This window comes from Doryrhamphus excisus, chromosome 5, assembly GCF_030265055.1.
Source record: "Doryrhamphus excisus isolate RoL2022-K1 chromosome 5, RoL_Dexc_1.0, whole genome shotgun sequence".
In the NCBI taxonomy this organism is placed as follows: domain Eukaryota; kingdom Metazoa; phylum Chordata; class Actinopteri; order Syngnathiformes; family Syngnathidae; genus Doryrhamphus; species Doryrhamphus excisus.
Genome location: NC_080470.1, coordinates 27,124,451 through 27,145,712, shown reverse-complemented (window position 1 = coordinate 27,145,712; position 21,262 = coordinate 27,124,451). Strand labels below are relative to the sequence as shown.

Below are 21,262 nucleotides of genomic sequence, written 5' to 3'. Positions count from 1 at the left end.
GTTGAGAACACACTGGACCAGGTACACAGCAACACACGTGGCACAGACACAGCTTCACCCTGCCCCCACTTTTACCCACGACTGAAAAAGCAGAACACCACCTTAGAAGCTGAAATACTCACTTGGGAGAACGTTAGACTGAAGTTCTAAAGGTCCCTGGTTCAAGACCGGTTTTCAGAAAAATCCCTGTTTATGTTGTGACTTGGCAAATAGTTTGAAAGGCTTATTGGCTGGCTGAAAGGACCTTAGCTTCATTCTTCAAAAGGCCAGACATCCAGCCATCCAGACAATGTTAGAGGAGGTTACAAACCATTGACTCCAAGGGCACAAGTTGAGTCCACCAAGATATCAAAGTGACCCGGAGGGTGGCTAAGGTGTTTCTTTCAAGCCGCGATTGTGATGTCTTGTTTTGTTGAAGAAAAGCCCATTATTTCTGGAACAATTTTCCCTACAAAGGAGAAATCTTTGTCCATTTGGACAATTGTCAATCTGCCCCCACTTTGGACACATCGTCGTGTTTCATTGTTTGGCAACTGCTTTGTGACTTCACCAGTCCCCTTAAAAGCCCCGTCCTTCAGGTTTCCATAGTGTAGTGGTTATCACGTTTGCCTCACACGCAAAAGGTCCCCAGTTCAAAACTGGGTGGAAACATGGCCTTTCAAGACCTCCTTTTACAAAAAAATCAAGATGACAAATGGGAACAAGGATATGTGCTTGATGTCTGAAGGTGTATACACGAGCGTCCATCCCCAGTTTGGACACACAATCCATATTTCCCGGATGACTGATGGGCTGGGAATACATAACAGGTCGGTGTTGGAGGACCTGATGGACCGCGAGGGTTCATAACGTAAAAGAAATTCAGAAAAAATAAGAAGGCCCACAACCCCCAAGGCATTTAAAAACCATTAAGAGAACCTTCAAATGGATCCTGAAACATACAGGGAGCCAATGCAGTGATTTTAGAAGCGGTGTAATATGCGCCTGCCTTCTGGTCCTCGTCAGCACACGTGCAGCAAAAGTTGTTCTGTAAAAGTTGTAGACTTGTGATGTTTCTTTTAGGAAGACCAGAAAGCAGGGCATTGCAATAGTCAATACGACTGGAAATAAAAGCATGCATCAGCATCTCTCTATTTGCCCGAGAGAGGAACGGGCGGACTCTGGCTGTATTCTTTAAATGAAAAATAAAATCCTGTTTTTGTAACATTTTTAATGTGTGGAATAAAATTGAGCTCAGTCCCCTTAAAAGCCCCTTCCTTCAGGTTTCCATAGTGTAGCGGTTATCACGTTTGCCTCACACGCAAAAGGTCCCCAGTTCGAAACTGGGTGGAAACATGGCCATTCAAGTCCTTCTTTTACAAAAAAAAGTTAAGGTGACAAATAGGAACAAGGACTTGTGCTTGATCTCTGAAGGGACTTGAACTCTTGACACTCAGATTTAAAGTCTGATGCCCTACGAAGTGAGCCCCCAGGCCTTTGGTCAAAAGACTTGTTTTTGTGTATTTGGAATGAAATGTTTTCTGCATGTTGAACAGTTTTCAACAGGAAAGATATCTTTCAGATGTATCAATAAAAGTGCTGAATCGCCCAATATGGGGCTCGAACCCACGACCATGAGATTAAGAGTCTCATGCTCTACCGACTGAGCTAATCAGGCCTTTTGCTGCTCTAGATATCATTTTTTGTTCTGTTTTTATTGATGTGGCCATCCTGATGTTTGATCAATTCCACAGCTGACCTAGTTTCTCAGGGAACAGAAGGAGCGAGACCTGGAGGGTCAGGATGGCCGAGCGGTCGAAGGCGCTGCATTCAGGTTGCAGTCTCTAATGAGGCGTGGGTTCAAATCCCACTTCTGACAGTGCAAGAGGACCTCAGACCTGGTCACCTGAACAGGGACTTGAATCCGGGACACTCAGATCAAAAGTTTCATGTTCGGGACCAAATGGTCCTTCGAGCCGAATATCTTCCCAGTGACCTGCAAGATCCAGAGGGAGGCAGGGATGTTCTGTGCCTCCATTGTCGAGGCGGCAGTGGCCCTAAGATGGTCAGGGCCTGTCGTGGCGGTAATCCTAGAACCCGTTGGTGGATACCATTGGTGAGGGATGCCGTCAAGCTGAAGGAGTTCTATTGGGCCTTTTTGGCTCATGGGACTTCAGCTGACAGGAACCGACAGGCCAAGCGGTCCGCGGCTTTGGCATTCGCTGAGCCAAAAACTCTGACATGGGAGGAGTTTGGAGAAGCCATGGAGAAGGACTTCCGGACGGCTTCGAAGAGATTCTGGATCCGGCGTCTCAGGAAAGGAAAGCAGTACACAGTGAAGACGCTGTCAAACGCTTGGCTGTACTCATTCGCACCAAAGCAACAAGACCTTCGATAGCTCAGTTGGAAGAGCGGAGGACTGTAGTGGTTCAAGCTGGCATCCTTAGGTCGCTGGTTCAAGTCCGGCTCGAAGGACAAGCTGTTTCTTGTGTTATGTCTGCCGGCAAAGAATGGCAATACCGTCTTGTCTGAAGGACCTCCGCTTCCCTGTCAATGGAGTTGGACTTGAGTCTTTGTCACGCAGTCTGAAATTGGCAAACGGAGTAATTCTGATTGAGTGATCATTTGAGTGTCTATTTGAATACGTTTCATCTCAACTCCTGTTGGAAAAGAACAGCCATTTCCATGAGAGCACAAGACCCCTGGATTGTACCCGAAAATACTTTGCGCTCATCAGAGAGTAAAGTTGTTGTCCTGGTTTGCAAAGCCTCCATTGTTACGCCAGAAGGTGCCAGTCACATCCAAAACAAAGGGTTCCATGGTGTAATGGTTAGCACTCTGGACTCTGAATCCAGTTTAGGGTGATACCTATGGCTGTATTTGGCCTAGATATCGGGATTGGGGCCCGGATTAGTATTCGCTACTTGGGAACATTTCATCAAAAAACAAAGGAGTTTATGGAGAATGCGGGCGTTGATCCCGCTACCTCTCACATGCTAAGCGAGCGCTCTACCATTTGAGCTAATTCCCCTGCTGATGCAGTGTTGGCAGAGAAGGTCCAGTCTCAGAACTATTTTGGTGCCTTTGCTGGAGTACGTCAAAGCGACACAGTCTCTGCCTTTCAGAGTGCAGACATGATGCAGTCCCTGGTTGTCTAGTGGCTGGGACTTGGTGCTCTCACCACCGCGGCCGTTGTTCGATTCCCGGTCAGGGAACTGACATTTGGTTAGGTTTTGACTGGAGATAGGATTTGTCTTGGTCCTCGGCCGAACGGTTCGGGTCATCTTTCAGCGCTGTCTGTGAACTGCTGTCACTGCACATGAAAACAATTCCAAGTCCGCCAATCGAATCCCGGTCTACCTGGTCGACGGACACGTAAACAGTGCAGGTACCCTCCTTTGTGCGGCTCCATTTCAGTGTCCTCCGTTGTCAGCGAACCTCACAAGGTCACAGTTTTTTCCTGATCAGGGCACCGTTTTGGGTTGGGTGGATGAGTGGTCTGAAGCACCAGATTAAGGCTCCTTTCGCTCAGGAGCCACTGGTTGAAATCCCACAGCTGTCATTTTCCTTGTCAGCTCCATTATCCACGACTGGAATGATTTGGTAGCAAAGGACTGTCAGATTGTACAACACAGCTGAGCACTTGGAGAAGAAGATGGATAGAGGTCTTGTTCTCCCGGACTGGTTGTTGCAACCGCAACCCTGCTCAAGGTTCAACGTGACACACAAAACAGGAACTCCACGTCTGGGAATCGAACCGCGTAATCTTCCATGTGACAGGCGGAGATACTGGCCACTATACTAACAAGGACTGCTGCTGAGTTGATGTAGTGTCGATTGGCCAAAGCGGAATTCAGAACAGGCTTGTGGCCCATGACCGTTTTTATGGTAGCTGGAGACTTCAACCAGTGAAATCCTTCCAATTTTCTGTAGCTCTTATCCTCATCAACGGACCGTATTGCCCACCCGTTACCGGCATGGGGACATTCCAACCCAAGTTGAGAACACACTGGACCAGGTACACAGCAACACACGTGGCACAGACACAGCTTCACCCTGCCCCCACTTTTACCCACGACTGAAAAAGCAGAACACCACCTTAGAAGCTGAAATACTCACTTGGGAGAACGTTAGACTGAAGTTCTAAAGGTCCCTGGTTCAAGACCGGTTTTCAGAAAAATCCCTGTTTATGTTGTGACTTGGCAAATAGTTTGAAAGGCTTATTGGCTGGCTGAAAGGACCTTAGCTTCATTCTTCAAAAGGCCAGACATCCAGCCATCCAGACAATGTTAGAGGAGGTTACAAACCATTGACTCCAAGGGCACAAGTTGAGTCCACCAAGATATCAAAGTGACCCGGAGGGTGGCTAAGGTGTTTCTTTCAAGCCGCGATTGTGATGTCTTGTTTTGTTGAAGAAAAGCCCATTATTTCTGGAACAATTTTCCCTACAAAGGAGAAATCTTTGTCCATTTGGACAATTGTCAATCTGCCCCCACTTTGGACACATCGTCGTGTTTCATTGTTTGGCAACTGCTTTGTGACTTCACCAGTCCCCTTAAAAGCCCCGTCCTTCAGGTTTCCATAGTGTAGTGGTTATCACGTTTGCCTCACACGCAAAAGGTCCCCAGTTCAAAACTGGGTGGAAACATGGCCTTTCAAGACCTCCTTTTACAAAAAAATCAAGATGACAAATGGGAACAAGGATATGTGCTTGATGTCTGAAGGTGTATACACGAGCGTCCATCCCCAGTTTGGACACACAATCCATATTTCCCGGATGACTGATGGGCTGGGAATACATAACAGGTCGGTGTTGGAGGACCTGATGGACCGCGAGGGTTCATAACGTAAAAGAAATTCAGAAAAAATAAGAAGGCCCACAACCCCCAAGGCATTTAAAAACCATTAAGAGAACCTTCAAATGGATCCTGAAACATACAGGGAGCCAATGCAGTGATTTTAGAAGCGGTGTAATATGCGCCTGCCTTCTGGTCCTCGTCAGCACACGTGCAGCAAAAGTTGTTCTGTAAAAGTTGTAGACTTGTGATGTTTCTTTTAGGAAGACCAGAAAGCAGGGCATTGCAATAGTCAATACGACTGGAAATAAAAGCATGCATCAGCATCTCTCTATTTGCCCGAGAGAGGAACGGGCGGACTCTGGCTGTATTCTTTAAATGAAAAATAAAATCCTGTTTTTGTAACATTTTTAATGTGTGGAATAAAATTGAGCTCAGTCCCCTTAAAAGCCCCTTCCTTCAGGTTTCCATAGTGTAGCGGTTATCACGTTTGCCTCACACGCAAAAGGTCCCCAGTTCGAAACTGGGTGGAAACATGGCCATTCAAGTCCTTCTTTTACAAAAAAAAGTTAAGGTGACAAATAGGAACAAGGACTTGTGCTTGATCTCTGAAGGGACTTGAACTCTTGACACTCAGATTTAAAGTCTGATGCCCTACGAAGTGAGCCCCCAGGCCTTTGGTCAAAAGACTTGTTTTTGTGTATTTGGAATGAAATGTTTTCTGCATGTTGAACAGTTTTCAACAGGAAAGATATCTTTCAGATGTATCAATAAAAGTGCTGAATCGCCCAATATGGGGCTCGAACCCACGACCATGAGATTAAGAGTCTCATGCTCTACCGACTGAGCTAATCAGGCCTTTTGCTGCTCTAGATATCATTTTTTGTTCTGTTTTTATTGATGTGGCCATCCTGATGTTTGATCAATTCCACAGCTGACCTAGTTTCTCAGGGAACAGAAGGAGCGAGACCTGGAGGGTCAGGATGGCCGAGCGGTCGAAGGCGCTGCATTCAGGTTGCAGTCTCTAATGAGGCGTGGGTTCAAATCCCACTTCTGACAGTGCAAGAGGACCTCAGACCTGGTCACCTGAACAGGGACTTGAATCCGGGACACTCAGATCAAAAGTTTCATGTTCGGGACCAAATGGTCCTTCGAGCCGAATATCTTCCCAGTGACCTGCAAGATCCAGAGGGAGGCAGGGATGTTCTGTGCCTCCATTGTCGAGGCGGCAGTGGCCCTAAGATGGTCAGGGCCTGTCGTGGCGGTAATCCTAGAACCCGTTGGTGGATACCATTGGTGAGGGATGCCGTCAAGCTGAAGGAGTTCTATTGGGCCTTTTTGGCTCATGGGACTTCAGCTGACAGGAACCGACAGGCCAAGCGGTCCGCGGCTTTGGCATTCGCTGAGCCAAAAACTCTGACATGGGAGGAGTTTGGAGAAGCCATGGAGAAGGACTTCCGGACGGCTTCGAAGAGATTCTGGATCCGGCGTCTCAGGAAAGGAAAGCAGTACACAGTGAAGACGCTGTCAAACGCTTGGCTGTACTCATTCGCACCAAAGCAACAAGACCTTCGATAGCTCAGTTGGAAGAGCGGAGGACTGTAGTGGTTCAAGCTGGCATCCTTAGGTCGCTGGTTCAAGTCCGGCTCGAAGGACAAGCTGTTTCTTGTGTTATGTCTGCCGGCAAAGAATGGCAATACCGTCTTGTCTGAAGGACCTCCGCTTCCCTGTCAATGGAGTTGGACTTGAGTCTTTGTCACGCAGTCTGAAATTGGCAAACGGAGTAATTCTGATTGAGTGATCATTTGAGTGTCTATTTGAATACGTTTCATCTCAACTCCTGTTGGAAAAGAACAGCCATTTCCATGAGAGCACAAGAGTCAAGTCAAGTCAAGTTTATTTATATAGCCCTTAATCACAAAAGAGCCTCAAAGGGCTTAACAAGCAGGCAACAGAAGAAGACAGACAATAGACGACAAACGACATCCCCTGATCTGAACCCCCATCAGGGCAAGGAAAAACTCAAAACCCATTAGGGAAAAAGAAACCTTGAGAAGGGACCGCAGATGGGGGAATCCCCCTTCTAGGATGACCAGGCTGCAATGGATGTGGAGAGGTTAACATGTGACAGTTAAATATAAACATAGAGTATAATAGTCCAGGTCCAAGATGTGATGCCATTAGGACAGTTGGGCAGCCACGGGTCTTGAGATGATCACTATCCCTCTGCTGCAGCGCCTCCAAGGTAGGCCACGACCGATGTCCAGTTTCGTCAAGGCAAACTTCCAAAACAGCCTCTCCTGGACCCCCCCCCCCCCCTCAGCCGGGGGGGGGGCGGTATGGGAGAGAGAAGGAGCGGCAGTCAAAACAGGCAGGGAATATTTTTAACTAAACGCTAAAGTATAGAAATGAGTCTTAAGTCGGGACTTGAACATTTCTACTGAGGTAGCAGCTCTAATATTAACAGGTAGATCATTCCACAACGTTGGGGCCCGAATGGAAAAGGCTCTAGAGCCCGCATACTTCTTTCTGGCTCTCGGGATAGTCAAAAGACCGGCGTGTTGTGAGCGTAGGTTTCTAGACGGAGCATAGGGTACAATTAGGTCCACCAGATAACAAGGTGCCAACCCGTGTAATATTTTGTAAACCAGAAGCAGTACCTTAAAGTCACATCTTAAATGAACTGGGAGCCAGTGCAGGTTGGCTAGTATTGGTGAAATATGGTCACACTTACGTGTCCTTGTAAGAAGTCGCGCTGCAGCATTTTGTACTAACTGCAAGCTTTTGAGACTCGCCATTGGAAGACCAGAAAGCAGTACATTACAGTAGTCAAGGCGAGACGTGACAAATGCATGGACTAGGGTCTCTGCATCAGAGGTGGATAGAATAGGTCGTATCTTCGCAATATTGCGAAGATGAAAAAATGCTATTTTAGTAACATTCTTAATGTGTTTATGAAAGGATAGAGTCGGGTCCAATATCACACCCAAATTTTTCACAGAGTCACTTTGGGAAATTATGCTATTATCAAAACTCAGAGTGGTGTCCTTAAACAGGCGGCTCTGTTTAGCAGGGCCGATGATCACCATCTCAGTTTTATCAGAGTTCAGGAGTAAAAAGTTACAGGACATCCAATGTTTAATATCAATGAGGCAAGCCTCCAAATTAGAGCAGTCCCGCGGGTCAGTTAACTTTAGTGGGACATATAGCTGAGTGTCATCAGCATAAGAGTGAAAGCTAATCTTATGTTTGCGAATGATGTCGCCAAGCGGCAACATGTAAATGTTAAACAAAAGACCCCTGGATTGTACCCGAAAATACTTTGCGCTCATCAGAGAGTAAAGTTGTTGTCCTGGTTTGCAAAGCCTCCATTGTTACGCCAGAAGGTGCCAGTCACATCCAAAACAAAGGGTTCCATGGTGTAATGGTTAGCACTCTGGACTCTGAATCCAGTTTAGGGTGATACCTATGGCTGTATTTGGCCTAGATATCGGGATTGGGGCCCGGATTAGTATTCGCTACTTGGGAACATTTCATCAAAAAACAAAGGAGTTTATGGAGAATGCGGGCGTTGATCCCGCTACCTCTCACATGCTAAGCGAGCGCTCTACCATTTGAGCTAATTCCCCTGCTGATGCAGTGTTGGCAGAGAAGGTCCAGTCTCAGAACTATTTTGGTGCCTTTGCTGGAGTACGTCAAAGCGACACAGTCTCTGCCTTTCAGAGTGCAGACATGATGCAGTCCCTGGTTGTCTAGTGGCTGGGACTTGGTGCTCTCACCACCGCGGCCGTTGTTCGATTCCCGGTCAGGGAACTGACATTTGGTTAGGTTTTGACTGGAGATAGGATTTGTCTTGGTCCTCGGCCGAACGGTTCGGGTCATCTTTCAGCGCTGTCTGTGAACTGCTGTCACTGCACATGAAAACAATTCCAAGTCCGCCAATCGAATCCCGGTCTACCTGGTCGACGGACACGTAAACAGTGCAGGTACCCTCCTTTGTGCGGCTCCATTTCAGTGTCCTCCGTTGTCAGCGAACCTCACAAGGTCACAGTTTTTTCCTGATCAGGGCACCGTTTTGGGTTGGGTGGATGAGTGGTCTGAAGCACCAGATTAAGGCTCCTTTCGCTCAGGAGCCACTGGTTGAAATCCCACAGCTGTCATTTTCCTTGTCAGCTCCATTATCCACGACTGGAATGATTTGGTAGCAAAGGACTGTCAGATTGTACAACACAGCTGAGCACTTGGAGAAGAAGATGGATAGAGGTCTTGTTCTCCCGGACTGGTTGTTGCAACCGCAACCCTGCTCAAGGTTCAAGGTGACACACAAAACAGGAACTCCACGTCTGGGAATCGAACCGCGTAATCTTCCATGTGACAGGCGGAGATACGGGCCACTATACTAACAAGGACTGCTGCTGAGTTGATGTAGTGTCGATTGGCCAAAGCGGAATTCAGAACAGGCTTGTGGCCCATGACCGTTTTTATGGTAGCTGGAGACTTCAACCAGTGAAATCCTTCCAATTTTCTGTAGCTCTTATCCTCATCAACGGACCGTATTGCCCACCCGTTACCGGCATGGGGACATTCCAACCCAAGTTGAGAACACACTGGACCAGGTACACAGCAACACACGTGGCACAGACACAGCTTCACCCTGCCCCCACTTTTACCCACGACTGAAAAAGCAGAACACCACCTTAGAAGCTGAAATACTCACTTGGGAGAACGTTAGACTGAAGTTCTAAAGGTCCCTGGTTCAAGACCGGTTTTCAGAAAAATCCCTGTTTATGTTGTGACTTGGCAAATAGTTTGAAAAGGCTTATTGGCTGGCTGAAAGGACCTTAGCTTCATTCTTCAAAAGGCCAGACATCCAGCCATCCAGACAATGTTAGAGGAGGTTACAAACCATTGACTCCAAGGGCACAAGTTGAGTCCACCAAGATATCAAAGTGACCCGGAGGGTGGCTAAGGTGTTTCTTTCAAGCCGCGATTGTGATGTCTTGTTTTGTTGAAGAAAAGCCCATTATTTCTGGAACAATTTTCCCTACAAAGGAGAAATCTTTGTCCATTTGGACAATTGTCAATCTGCCCCCACTTTGGACACATCGTCGTGTTTCATTGTTTGGCAACTGCTTTGTGACTTCACCAGTCCCCTTAAAAGCCCCGTCCTTCAGGTTTCCATAGTGTAGTGGTTATCACGTTTGCCTCACACGAAAAAGGTCCCCAGTTCAAAACTGGGTGGAAACATGGCCTTTCAAGACCTCCTTTTACAAAAAAATCAAGATGACAAATGGGAACAAGGATATGTGCTTGATGTCTGAAGGTGTATACACGAGCGTCCATCCCCAGTTTGGACACACAATCCATATTTCCCGGATGACTGATGGGCTGGGAATACATAACAGGTCGGTGTTGGAGGACCTGATGGACCGCGAGGGTTCATAACGTAAAAGAAATTCAGAAAAAATAAGAAGGCCCACAACCCCCAAGGCATTTAAAAACCATTAAGAGAACCTTCAAATGGATCCTGAAACATACAGGGAGCCAATGCAGTGATTTTAGAAGCGGTGTAATATGCGCCTGCCTTCTGGTCCTCGTCAGCACACGTGCAGCAAAAGTTGTTCTGTAAAAGTTGTAGACTTGTGATGTTTCTTTTAGGAAGACCAGAAAGCAGGGCATTGCAATAGTCAATACGACTGGAAATAAAAGCATGCATCAGCATCTCTCTATTTGCCCGAGAGAGGAACGGGCGGACTCTGGCTGTATTCTTTAAATGAAAAATAAAATCCTGTTTTTGTAACATTTTTAATGTGTGGAATAAAATTGAGCTCAGTCCCCTTAAAAGCCCCTTCCTTCAGGTTTCCATAGTGTAGCGGTTATCACGTTTGCCTCACACGCAAAAGGTCCCCAGTTCGAAACTGGGTGGAAACATGGCCATTCAAGTCCTTCTTTTACAAAAAAAAGTTAAGGTGACAAATAGGAACAAGGACTTGTGCTTGATCTCTGAAGGGACTTGAACTCTTGACACTCAGATTTAAAGTCTGATGCCCTACGAAGTGAGCCCCCAGGCCTTTGGTCAAAAGACTTGTTTTTGTGTATTTGGAATGAAATGTTTTCTGCATGTTGAACAGTTTTCAACAGGAAAGATATCTTTCAGATGTATCAATAAAAGTGCTGAATCGCCCAATATGGGGCTCGAACCCACGACCATGAGATTAAGAGTCTCATGCTCTACCGACTGAGCTAATCAGGCCTTTTGCTGCTCTAGATATCATTTTTTGTTCTGTTTTTATTGATGTGGCCATCCTGATGTTTGATCAATTCCACAGCTGACCTAGTTTCTCAGGGAACAGAAGGAGCGAGACCTGGAGGGTCAGGATGGCCGAGCGGTCGAAGGCGCTGCATTCAGGTTGCAGTCTCTAATGAGGCGTGGGTTCAAATCCCACTTCTGACAGTGCAAGAGGACCTCAGACCTGGTCACCTGAACAGGGACTTGAATCCGGGACACTCAGATCAAAAGTTTCATGTTCGGGACCAAATGGTCCTTCGAGCCGAATATCTTCCCAGTGACCTGCAAGATCCAGAGGGAGGCAGGGATGTTCTGTGCCTCCATTGTCGAGGCGGCAGTGGCCCTAAGATGGTCAGGGCCTGTCGTGGCGGTAATCCTAGAACCCGTTGGTGGATACCATTGGTGAGGGATGCCGTCAAGCTGAAGGAGTTCTATTGGGCCTTTTTGGCTCATGGGACTTCAGCTGACAGGAACCGACAGGCCAAGCGGTCCGCGGCTTTGGCATTCGCTGAGCCAAAAACTCTGACATGGGAGGAGTTTGGAGAAGCCATGGAGAAGGACTTCCGGACGGCTTCGAAGAGATTCTGGATCCGGCGTCTCAGGAAAGGAAAGCAGTACACAGTGAAGACGCTGTCAAACGCTTGGCTGTACTCATTCGCACCAAAGCAACAAGACCTTCGATAGCTCAGTTGGAAGAGCGGAGGACTGTAGTGGTTCAAGCTGGCATCCTTAGGTCGCTGGTTCAAGTCCGGCTCGAAGGACAAGCTGTTTCTTGTGTTATGTCTGCCGGCAAAGAATGGCAATACCGTCTTGTCTGAAGGACCTCCGCTTCCCTGTCAATGGAGTTGGACTTGAGTCTTTGTCACGCAGTCTGAAATTGGCAAACGGAGTAATTCTGATTGAGTGATCATTTGAGTGTCTATTTGAATACGTTTCATCTCAACTCCTGTTGGAAAAGAACAGCCATTTCCATGAGAGCACAAGAGTCAAGTCAAGTCAAGTTTATTTATATAGCCCTTAATCACAAAAGAGCCTCAAAGGGCTTAACAAGCAGGCAACAGAAGAAGACAGACAATAGACGACAAACGACATCCCCTGATCTGAACCCCCATCAGGGCAAGGAAAAACTCAAAACCCATTAGGGAAAAAGAAACCTTGAGAAGGGACCGCAGATGGGGGAATCCCCCTTCTAGGATGACCAGGCTGCAATGGATGTGGAGAGGTTAACATGTGACAGTTAAATATAAACATAGAGTATAATAGTCCAGGTCCAAGATGTGATGCCATTAGGACAGTTGGGCAGCCACGGGTCTTGAGATGATCACTATCCCTCTGCTGCAGCGCCTCCAAGGTAGGCCACGACCGATGTCCAGTTTCGTCAAGGCAAACTTCCAAAACAGCCTCTCCTGGACCCCCCCCCCCCCTCAGCCGGGGGGGGGGCGGTATGGGAGAGAGAAGGAGCGGCAGTCAAAACAGGCAGGGAATATTTTTAACTAAACGCTAAAGTATAGAAATGAGTCTTAAGTCGGGACTTGAACATTTCTACTGAGGTAGCAGCTCTAATATTAACAGGTAGATCATTCCACAACGTTGGGGCCCGAATGGAAAAGGCTCTAGAGCCCGCATACTTCTTTCTGGCTCTCGGGATAGTCAAAAGACCGGCGTGTTGTGAGCGTAGGTTTCTAGACGGAGCATAGGGTACAATTAGGTCCACCAGATAACAAGGTGCCAACCCGTGTAATATTTTGTAAACCAGAAGCAGTACCTTAAAGTCACATCTTAAATGAACTGGGAGCCAGTGCAGGTTGGCTAGTATTGGTGAAATATGGTCACACTTACGTGTCCTTGTAAGAAGTCGCGCTGCAGCATTTTGTACTAACTGCAAGCTTTTGAGACTCGCCATTGGAAGACCAGAAAGCAGTACATTACAGTAGTCAAGGCGAGACGTGACAAATGCATGGACTAGGGTCTCTGCATCAGAGGTGGATAGAATAGGTCGTATCTTCGCAATATTGCGAAGATGAAAAAATGCTATTTTAGTAACATTCTTAATGTGTTTATGAAAGGATAGAGTCGGGTCCAATATCACACCCAAATTTTTCACAGAGTCACTTTGGGAAATTATGCTATTATCAAAACTCAGAGTGGTGTCCTTAAACAGGCGGCTCTGTTTAGCAGGGCCGATGATCACCATCTCAGTTTTATCAGAGTTCAGGAGTAAAAAGTTACAGGACATCCAATGTTTAATATCAATGAGGCAAGCCTCCAAATTAGAGCAGTCCCGCGGGTCAGTTAACTTTAGTGGGACATATAGCTGAGTGTCATCAGCATAAGAGTGAAAGCTAATCTTATGTTTGCGAATGATGTCGCCAAGCGGCAACATGTAAATGTTAAACAAAAGACCCCTGGATTGTACCCGAAAATACTTTGCGCTCATCAGAGAGTAAAGTTGTTGTCCTGGTTTGCAAAGCCTCCATTGTTACGCCAGAAGGTGCCAGTCACATCCAAAACAAAGGGTTCCATGGTGTAATGGTTAGCACTCTGGACTCTGAATCCAGTTTAGGGTGATACCTATGGCTGTATTTGGCCTAGATATCGGGATTGGGGCCCGGATTAGTATTCGCTACTTGGGAACATTTCATCAAAAAACAAAGGAGTTTATGGAGAATGCGGGCGTTGATCCCGCTACCTCTCACATGCTAAGCGAGCGCTCTACCATTTGAGCTAATTCCCCTGCTGATGCAGTGTTGGCAGAGAAGGTCCAGTCTCAGAACTATTTTGGTGCCTTTGCTGGAGTACGTCAAAGCGACACAGTCTCTGCCTTTCAGAGTGCAGACATGATGCAGTCCCTGGTTGTCTAGTGGCTGGGACTTGGTGCTCTCACCACCGCGGCCGTTGTTCGATTCCCGGTCAGGGAACTGACATTTGGTTAGGTTTTGACTGGAGATAGGATTTGTCTTGGTCCTCGGCCGAACGGTTCGGGTCATCTTTCAGCGCTGTCTGTGAACTGCTGTCACTGCACATGAAAACAATTCCAAGTCCGCCAATCGAATCCCGGTCTACCTGGTCGACGGACACGTAAACAGTGCAGGTACCCTCCTTTGTGCGGCTCCATTTCAGTGTCCTCCGTTGTCAGCGAACCTCACAAGGTCACAGTTTTTTCCTGATCAGGGCACCGTTTTGGGTTGGGTGGATGAGTGGTCTGAAGCACCAGATTAAGGCTCCTTTCGCTCAGGAGCCACTGGTTGAAATCCCACAGCTGTCATTTTCCTTGTCAGCTCCATTATCCACGACTGGAATGATTTGGTAGCAAAGGACTGTCAGATTGTACAACACAGCTGAGCACTTGGAGAAGAAGATGGATAGAGGTCTTGTTCTCCCGGACTGGTTGTTGCAACCGCAACCCTGCTCAAGGTTCAAGGTGACACACAAAACAGGAACTCCACGTCTGGGAATCGAACCGCGTAATCTTCCATGTGACAGGCGGAGATACGGGCCACTATACTAACAAGGACTGCTGCTGAGTTGATGTAGTGTCGATTGGCCAAAGCGGAATTCAGAACAGGCTTGTGGCCCATGACCGTTTTTATGGTAGCTGGAGACTTCAACCAGTGAAATCCTTCCAATTTTCTGTAGCTCTTATCCTCATCAACGGACCGTATTGCCCACCCGTTACCGGCATGGGGACATTCCAACCCAAGTTGAGAACACACTGGACCAGGTACACAGCAACACACGTGGCACAGACACAGCTTCACCCTGCCCCCACTTTTACCCACGACTGAAAAAGCAGAACACCACCTTAGAAGCTGAAATACTCACTTGGGAGAACGTTAGACTGAAGTTCTAAAGGTCCCTGGTTCAAGACCGGTTTTCAGAAAAATCCCTGTTTATGTTGTGACTTGGCAAATAGTTTGAAAAGGCTTATTGGCTGGCTGAAAGGACCTTAGCTTCATTCTTCAAAAGGCCAGACATCCAGCCATCCAGACAATGTTAGAGGAGGTTACAAACCATTGACTCCAAGGGCACAAGTTGAGTCCACCAAGATATCAAAGTGACCCGGAGGGTGGCTAAGGTGTTTCTTTCAAGCCGCGATTGTGATGTCTTGTTTTGTTGAAGAAAAGCCCATTATTTCTGGAACAATTTTCCCTACAAAGGAGAAATCTTTGTCCATTTGGACAATTGTCAATCTGCCCCCACTTTGGACACATCGTCGTGTTTCATTGTTTGGCAACTGCTTTGTGACTTCACCAGTCCCCTTAAAAGCCCCGTCCTTCAGGTTTCCATAGTGTAGTGGTTATCACGTTTGCCTCACACGAAAAAGGTCCCCAGTTCAAAACTGGGTGGAAACATGGCCTTTCAAGACCTCCTTTTACAAAAAAATCAAGATGACAAATGGGAACAAGGATATGTGCTTGATGTCTGAAGGTGTATACACGAGCGTCCATCCCCAGTTTGGACACACAATCCATATTTCCCGGATGACTGATGGGCTGGGAATACATAACAGGTCGGTGTTGGAGGACCTGATGGACCGCGAGGGTTCATAACGTAAAAGAAATTCAGAAAAAATAAGAAGGCCCACAACCCCCAAGGCATTTAAAAACCATTAAGAGAACCTTCAAATGGATCCTGAAACATACAGGGAGCCAATGCAGTGATTTTAGAAGCGGTGTAATATGCGCCTGCCTTCTGGTCCTCGTCAGCACACGTGCAGCAAAAGTTGTTCTGTAAAAGTTGTAGACTTGTGATGTTTCTTTTAGGAAGACCAGAAAGCAGGGCATTGCAATAGTCAATACGACTGGAAATAAAAGCATGCATCAGCATCTCTCTATTTGCCCGAGAGAGGAACGGGCGGACTCTGGCTGTATTCTTTAAATGAAAAATAAAATCCTGTTTTTGTAACATTTTTAATGTGTGGAATAAAATTGAGCTCAGTCCCCTTAAAAGCCCCTTCCTTCAGGTTTCCATAGTGTAGCGGTTATCACGTTTGCCTCACACGCAAAAGGTCCCCAGTTCGAAACTGGGTGGAAACATGGCCATTCAAGTCCTTCTTTTACAAAAAAAAGTTAAGGTGACAAATAGGAACAAGGACTTGTGCTTGATCTCTGAAGGGACTTGAACTCTTGACACTCAGATTTAAAGTCTGATGCCCTACGAAGTGAGCCCCCAGGCCTTTGGTCAAAAGACTTGTTTTTGTGTATTTGGAATGAAATGTTTTCTGCATGTTGAACAGTTTTCAACAGGAAAGATATCTTTCAGATGTATCAATAAAAGTGCTGAATCGCCCAATATGGGGCTCGAACCCACGACCATGAGATTAAGAGTCTCATGCTCTACCGACTGAGCTAATCAGGCCTTTTGCTGCTCTAGATATCATTTTTTGTTCTGTTTTTATTGATGTGGCCATCCTGATGTTTGATCAATTCCACAGCTGACCTAGTTTCTCAGGGAACAGAAGGAGCGAGACCTGGAGGGTCAGGATGGCCGAGCGGTCGAAGGCGCTGCATTCAGGTTGCAGTCTCTAATGAGGCGTGGGTTCAAATCCCACTTCTGACAGTGCAAGAGGACCTCAGACCTGGTCACCTGAACAGGGACTTGAATCCGGGACACTCAGATCAAAAGTTTCATGTTCGGGACCAAATGGTCCTTCGAGCCGAATATCTTCCCAGTGACCTGCAAGATCCAGAGGGAGGCAGGGATGTTCTGTGCCTCCATTGTCGAGGCGGCAGTGGCCCTAAGATGGTCAGGGCCTGTCGTGGCGGTAATCCTAGAACCCGTTGGTGGATACCATTGGTGAGGGATGCCGTCAAGCTGAAGGAGTTCTCTTGGGCCTTTTTGGCTCATGGGACTTCAGCTGACAGGAACCGACAGGCCAAGCGGTCCGCGGCTTTGGCATTCGCTGAGCCAAAAACTCTGACATGGGAGGAGTTTGGAGAAGCCATGGAGAAGGACTTCCGGACGGCTTCGAAGAGATTCTGGATCCGGCGTCTCAGGAAAGGAAAGCAGTACACAGTGAAGACGCTGTCAAACGCTTGGCTGTACTCATTCGCACCAAAGCAACAAGACCTTCGATAGCTCAGTTGGAAGAGCGGAGGACTGTAGTGGTTCAAGCTGGCATCCTTAGGTCGCTGGTTCAAGTCCGGCTCGAAGGACAAGCTGTTTCTTGTGTTATGTCTGCCGGCAAAGAATGGCAATACCGTCTTGTCTGAAGGACCTCCGCTTCCCTGTCAATGGAGTTGGACTTGAGTCTTTGTCACGCAGTCTGAAATTGGCAAACGGAGTAATTCTGATTGAGTGATCATTTGAGTGTCTATTTGAATACGTTTCATCTCAACTCCTGTTGGAAAAGAACAGCCATTTCCATGAGAGCACAAGACCCCTGGATTGTACCCGAAAATACTTTGCGCTCATCAGAGAGTAAAGTTGTTGTCCTGGTTTGCAAAGCCTCCATTGTTACGCCAGAAGGTGCCAGTCACATCCAAAACAAAGGGTTCCATGGTGTAATGGTTAGCACTCTGGACTCTGAATCCAGTTTAGGGTGATACCTATGGCTGTATTTGGCCTAGATATCGGGATTGGGGCCCGGATTAGTATTCGCTACTTGGGAACATTTCATCAAAAAACAAAGGAGTTTATGGAGAATGCGGGCGTTGATCCCGCTACCTCTCACATGCTAAGCGAGCGCTCTACCATTTGAGCTAATTCCCCTGCTGATGCAGTGTTGGCAGAGAAGGTCCAGTCTCAGAACTATTTTGGTGCCTTTGCTGGAGTACGTCAAAGCGACACAGTCTCTGCCTTTCAGAGTGCAGACATGATGCAGTCCCTGGTTGTCTAGTGGCTGGGACTTGGTGCTCTCACCACCGCGGCCGTTGTTCGATTCCCGGTCAGGGAACTGACATTTGGTTAGGTTTTGACTGGAGATAGGATTTGTCTTGGTCCTCGGCCGAACGGTTCGGGTCATCTTTCAGCGCTGTCTGTGAACTGCTGTCACTGCACATGAAAACAATTCCAAGTCCGCCAATCGAATCCCGGTCTACCTGGTCGACGGACACGTAAACAGTGCAGGTACCCTCCTTTGTGCGGCTCCATTTCAGTGTCCTCCGTTGTCAGCGAACCTCACAAGGTCACAGTTTTTTCCTGATCAGGGCACCGTTTTGGGTTGGGTGGATGAGTGGTCTGAAGCACCAGATTAAGGCTCCTTTCGCTCAGGAGCCACTGGTTGAAATCCCACAGCTGTCATTTTCCTTGTCAGCTCCATTATCCACGACTGGAATGATTTGGTAGCAAAGGACTGTCAGATTGTACAACACAGCTGAGCACTTGGAGAAGAAGATGGATAGAGGTCTTGTTCTCCCGGACTGGTTGTTGCAACCGCAACCCTGCTCAAGGTTCAAGGTGACACACAAAACAGGAACTCCACGTCTGGGAATCGAACCGCGTAATCTTCCATGTGACAGGCGGAGATACGGGCCACTATACTAACAAGGACTGCTGCTGAGTTGATGTAGTGTCGATTGGCCAAAGCGGAATTCAGAACAGGCTTGTGGCCCATGACCGTTTTTATGGTAGCTGGAGACTTCAACCAGTGAAATCCTTCCAATTTTCTGTAGCTCTTATCCTCATCAACGGACCGTATTGCCCACCCGTTACCGGCATGGGGACATTCCAACCCAAGTTGAGAACACACTGGACCAGGTACACAGCAACACACGTGGCACAGACACAGCTTCACCCTGCCCCCACTTTTACCCACGACTGAAAAAGCAGAACACCACCTTAGAAGCTGAAATACTCACTTGGGAGAACGTTAGACTGAAGTTCTAAAGGTCCCTGGTTCAAGACCGGTTTTCAGAAAAATCCCTGTTTATGTTGTGACTTGGCAAATAGTTTGAAAAGGCTTATTGGCTGGCTGAAAGGACCTTAGCTTCATTCTTCAAAAGGCCAGACATCCAGCCATCCAGACAATGTTAGAGGAGGTTACAAACCATTGACTCCAAGGGCACAAGTTGAGTCCACCAAGATATCAAAGTGACCCGGAGGGTGGCTAAGGTGTTTCTTTCAAGCCGCGATTGTGATGTCTTGTTTTGTTGAAGAAAAGCCCATTATTTCTGGAACAATTTTCCCTACAAAGGAGAAATCTTTGTCCATTTGGACAATTGTCAATCTGCCCCCACTTTGGACACATCGTCGTGTTTCATTGTTTGGCAACTGCTTTGTGACTTCACCAGTCCCCTTAAAAGCCCCGTCCTTCAGGTTTCCATAGTGTAGTGGTTATCACGTTTGCCTCACACGAAAAAGGTCCCCAGTTCAAAACTGGGTGGAAACATGGCCTTTCAAGACCTCCTTTTACAAAAAAATCAAGATGACAAATGGGAACAAGGATATGTGCTTGATGTCTGAAGGTGTATACACGAGCGTCCATCCCCAGTTTGGACACACAATCCATATTTCCCGGATGACTGATGGGCTGGGAATACATAACAGGTCGGTGTTGGAGGACCTGATGGACCGCGAGGGTTCATAACGTAAAAGAAATTCAGAAAAAATAAGAAGGCCCACAACCCCCAAGGCATTTAAAAACCATTAAGAGAACCTTCAAATGGATCCTGAAACATACAGGGAGCCAATGCAGTGATTTTAGAAGCGGTGTAATATGCGCCTGCCTTCTGGTCCTCGTCAGCACACGTGCAGCAAAAGTTGTTCTGTAAAAGTTGTAGACTTGTGATGTTTCTTTTAGGAAGACCAGAAAGCAGGGCATTGCAATAGTCAATACGACTGGAAATAAAAGCATGCATCAGCATCTCTCTATTTGCCCGAGAGAGGAACGGGCGGACTCTGGCTGTATTCTTTAAATGAAAAATAAAATCCTGTTTTTGTAACATTTTTAATGTGTGGAATAAAATTGAGCTCAGTCCCCTTAAAAGCCCCTTCCTTCAGGTTTCCATAGTGTAGCGGTTATCACGTTTGCCTCACACGCAAAAGGTCCCCAGTTCGAAACTGGGTGGAAACATGGCCATTCAAGTCCTTCTTTTACAAAAAAAAGTTAAGGTGACAAATAGGAACAAGGACTTGTGCTTGATCTCTGAAGGGACTTGAACTCTTGACACTCAGATTTAAAGTCTGATGCCCTACGAAGTGAGCCCCCAGGCCTTTGGTCAAAAGACTTGTTTTTGTGTATTTGGAATGAAATGTTTTCTGCATGTTGAACAGTTTTCAACAGGAAAGATATCTTTCAGATGTATCAATAAAAGTGCTGAATCGCCCAATATGGGGCTCGAACCCACGACCATGAGATTAAGAGTCTCATGCTCTACCGACTGAGCTAATCAGGCCTTTTGCTGCTCTAGATATCATTTTTTGTTCTGTTTTTATTGATGTGGCCATCCTGATGTTTGATCAATTCCACAGCTGACCTAGTTTCTCAGGGAACAGAAGGAGCGAGACCTGGAGGGTCAGGATGGCCGAGCGGTCGAAGGCGCTGCATTCAGGTTGCAGTCTCTAATGAGGCGTGGGTTCAAATCCCACTTCTGACAGTGCAAGAGGACCTCAGACCTGGTCACCTGAACAGGGACTTGAATCCGGGACACTCGGATCAAAAGTTTCATGTTCGGGACCAAATGGTCCTTCGAGCCGAATATCTTCCCAGTGACCTGCAAGATCCAGAGGGAGGCAGGGATGTTCTGTGCCTCCATTGTCGAGGCGGCAGTGGCCCTAAGATGGTCAGGGCCTGTCGTGGCGGTAATCCTAGAACCCGTTGGTGGATACCATTGGTGAGGGATGCCGTCAAGCTGAAGGAGTTCTATTGGGCCTTTTTGGCTCATGGGACTTCAGCTGACAGGAACCGACAGGCCAAGCGGTCCGCGGCTTTGGCATTCGCTGAGCCAAAAACTCTGACATGGGAGGAGTTTGGAGAAGCCATGGAGAAGGACTTCCGGACGGCTTCGAAGAGATTCTGGATCCGGCGTCTCAGGAAAGGAAAGCAGTACACAGTGAAGACGCTGTCAAACGCTTGGCTGTACTCATTCGCACCAAAGCAACAAGACCTTCGATAGCTCAGTTGGAAGAGCGGAGGACTGTAGTGGTTCAAGCTGGCATCCTTAGGTCGCTGGTTCAAGTCCGGCTCGAAGGACAAGCTGTTTCTTGTGTTATGTCTGCCGGCAAAGAATGGCAATACCGTCTTGTCTGAAGGACCTCC

At 47.3% G+C, this 21,262-nt stretch overlaps 25 non-coding genes across 25 annotated transcripts; 20 read left to right on the top strand and 5 right to left on the bottom strand.

The window, feature by feature from the left end:
• Window positions 1–578: 578 nt before the first annotated feature.
• trnav-cac (transfer RNA valine (anticodon CAC)) lies at window positions 579–651 on the top strand. The gene has a single exon. It is a non-coding gene; the product is annotated as a tRNA-Val (tRNA).
• A 611-nt stretch (window positions 652–1,262) lies between these two features.
• On the top strand, window positions 1,263–1,335 carry trnav-cac (transfer RNA valine (anticodon CAC)). Its single transcript has one exon. It is a non-coding gene; the product is annotated as a tRNA-Val (tRNA).
• A 249-nt stretch (window positions 1,336–1,584) lies between these two features.
• trnak-cuu (transfer RNA lysine (anticodon CUU)) lies at window positions 1,585–1,657 on the bottom strand. The gene has a single exon. It is a non-coding gene; the product is annotated as a tRNA-Lys (tRNA).
• A 119-nt stretch (window positions 1,658–1,776) lies between these two features.
• On the top strand, window positions 1,777–1,858 carry trnal-cag (transfer RNA leucine (anticodon CAG)). Its single transcript has one exon. It is a non-coding gene; the product is annotated as a tRNA-Leu (tRNA).
• Window positions 1,859–2,367: 509 nt separating this feature from the next.
• On the top strand, window positions 2,368–2,454 carry trnay-gua (transfer RNA tyrosine (anticodon GUA)). The gene is given in 2 exon segments: window positions 2,368–2,404; window positions 2,419–2,454. It is a non-coding gene; the product is annotated as a tRNA-Tyr (tRNA).
• A 2,100-nt stretch (window positions 2,455–4,554) lies between these two features.
• trnav-cac (transfer RNA valine (anticodon CAC)) lies at window positions 4,555–4,627 on the top strand. Its single transcript has one exon. It is a non-coding gene; the product is annotated as a tRNA-Val (tRNA).
• A 611-nt stretch (window positions 4,628–5,238) lies between these two features.
• On the top strand, window positions 5,239–5,311 carry trnav-cac (transfer RNA valine (anticodon CAC)). The gene has a single exon. It is a non-coding gene; the product is annotated as a tRNA-Val (tRNA).
• Window positions 5,312–5,560: 249 nt separating this feature from the next.
• On the bottom strand, window positions 5,561–5,633 carry trnak-cuu (transfer RNA lysine (anticodon CUU)). Its single transcript has one exon. It is a non-coding gene; the product is annotated as a tRNA-Lys (tRNA).
• Window positions 5,634–5,752: 119 nt separating this feature from the next.
• trnal-cag (transfer RNA leucine (anticodon CAG)) lies at window positions 5,753–5,834 on the top strand. The gene has a single exon. It is a non-coding gene; the product is annotated as a tRNA-Leu (tRNA).
• A 509-nt stretch (window positions 5,835–6,343) lies between these two features.
• Window positions 6,344–6,430, top strand: trnay-gua (transfer RNA tyrosine (anticodon GUA)). The gene is given in 2 exon segments: window positions 6,344–6,380; window positions 6,395–6,430. It is a non-coding gene; the product is annotated as a tRNA-Tyr (tRNA).
• A 3,519-nt stretch (window positions 6,431–9,949) lies between these two features.
• Window positions 9,950–10,022, top strand: trnav-cac (transfer RNA valine (anticodon CAC)). Its single transcript has one exon. It is a non-coding gene; the product is annotated as a tRNA-Val (tRNA).
• Window positions 10,023–10,633: 611 nt separating this feature from the next.
• trnav-cac (transfer RNA valine (anticodon CAC)) lies at window positions 10,634–10,706 on the top strand. The gene has a single exon. It is a non-coding gene; the product is annotated as a tRNA-Val (tRNA).
• A 249-nt stretch (window positions 10,707–10,955) lies between these two features.
• trnak-cuu (transfer RNA lysine (anticodon CUU)) lies at window positions 10,956–11,028 on the bottom strand. Its single transcript has one exon. It is a non-coding gene; the product is annotated as a tRNA-Lys (tRNA).
• A 119-nt stretch (window positions 11,029–11,147) lies between these two features.
• trnal-cag (transfer RNA leucine (anticodon CAG)) lies at window positions 11,148–11,229 on the top strand. The gene has a single exon. It is a non-coding gene; the product is annotated as a tRNA-Leu (tRNA).
• Window positions 11,230–11,738: 509 nt separating this feature from the next.
• trnay-gua (transfer RNA tyrosine (anticodon GUA)) lies at window positions 11,739–11,825 on the top strand. Its single transcript is given in 2 exon segments — window positions 11,739–11,775; window positions 11,790–11,825. It is a non-coding gene; the product is annotated as a tRNA-Tyr (tRNA).
• Window positions 11,826–15,343: 3,518 nt separating this feature from the next.
• On the top strand, window positions 15,344–15,416 carry trnav-cac (transfer RNA valine (anticodon CAC)). The gene has a single exon. It is a non-coding gene; the product is annotated as a tRNA-Val (tRNA).
• Window positions 15,417–16,027: 611 nt separating this feature from the next.
• Window positions 16,028–16,100, top strand: trnav-cac (transfer RNA valine (anticodon CAC)). Its single transcript has one exon. It is a non-coding gene; the product is annotated as a tRNA-Val (tRNA).
• A 249-nt stretch (window positions 16,101–16,349) lies between these two features.
• Window positions 16,350–16,422, bottom strand: trnak-cuu (transfer RNA lysine (anticodon CUU)). Its single transcript has one exon. It is a non-coding gene; the product is annotated as a tRNA-Lys (tRNA).
• A 119-nt stretch (window positions 16,423–16,541) lies between these two features.
• trnal-cag (transfer RNA leucine (anticodon CAG)) lies at window positions 16,542–16,623 on the top strand. Its single transcript has one exon. It is a non-coding gene; the product is annotated as a tRNA-Leu (tRNA).
• Window positions 16,624–17,132: 509 nt separating this feature from the next.
• Window positions 17,133–17,219, top strand: trnay-gua (transfer RNA tyrosine (anticodon GUA)). Its single transcript is given in 2 exon segments — window positions 17,133–17,169; window positions 17,184–17,219. It is a non-coding gene; the product is annotated as a tRNA-Tyr (tRNA).
• Window positions 17,220–19,320: 2,101 nt separating this feature from the next.
• trnav-cac (transfer RNA valine (anticodon CAC)) lies at window positions 19,321–19,393 on the top strand. The gene has a single exon. It is a non-coding gene; the product is annotated as a tRNA-Val (tRNA).
• A 611-nt stretch (window positions 19,394–20,004) lies between these two features.
• trnav-cac (transfer RNA valine (anticodon CAC)) lies at window positions 20,005–20,077 on the top strand. The gene has a single exon. It is a non-coding gene; the product is annotated as a tRNA-Val (tRNA).
• A 249-nt stretch (window positions 20,078–20,326) lies between these two features.
• Window positions 20,327–20,399, bottom strand: trnak-cuu (transfer RNA lysine (anticodon CUU)). The gene has a single exon. It is a non-coding gene; the product is annotated as a tRNA-Lys (tRNA).
• Window positions 20,400–20,518: 119 nt separating this feature from the next.
• trnal-cag (transfer RNA leucine (anticodon CAG)) lies at window positions 20,519–20,600 on the top strand. Its single transcript has one exon. It is a non-coding gene; the product is annotated as a tRNA-Leu (tRNA).
• A 509-nt stretch (window positions 20,601–21,109) lies between these two features.
• Window positions 21,110–21,196, top strand: trnay-gua (transfer RNA tyrosine (anticodon GUA)). Its single transcript is given in 2 exon segments — window positions 21,110–21,146; window positions 21,161–21,196. It is a non-coding gene; the product is annotated as a tRNA-Tyr (tRNA).
• The last annotated feature ends 66 nt before the right edge of the window (window positions 21,197–21,262 follow it).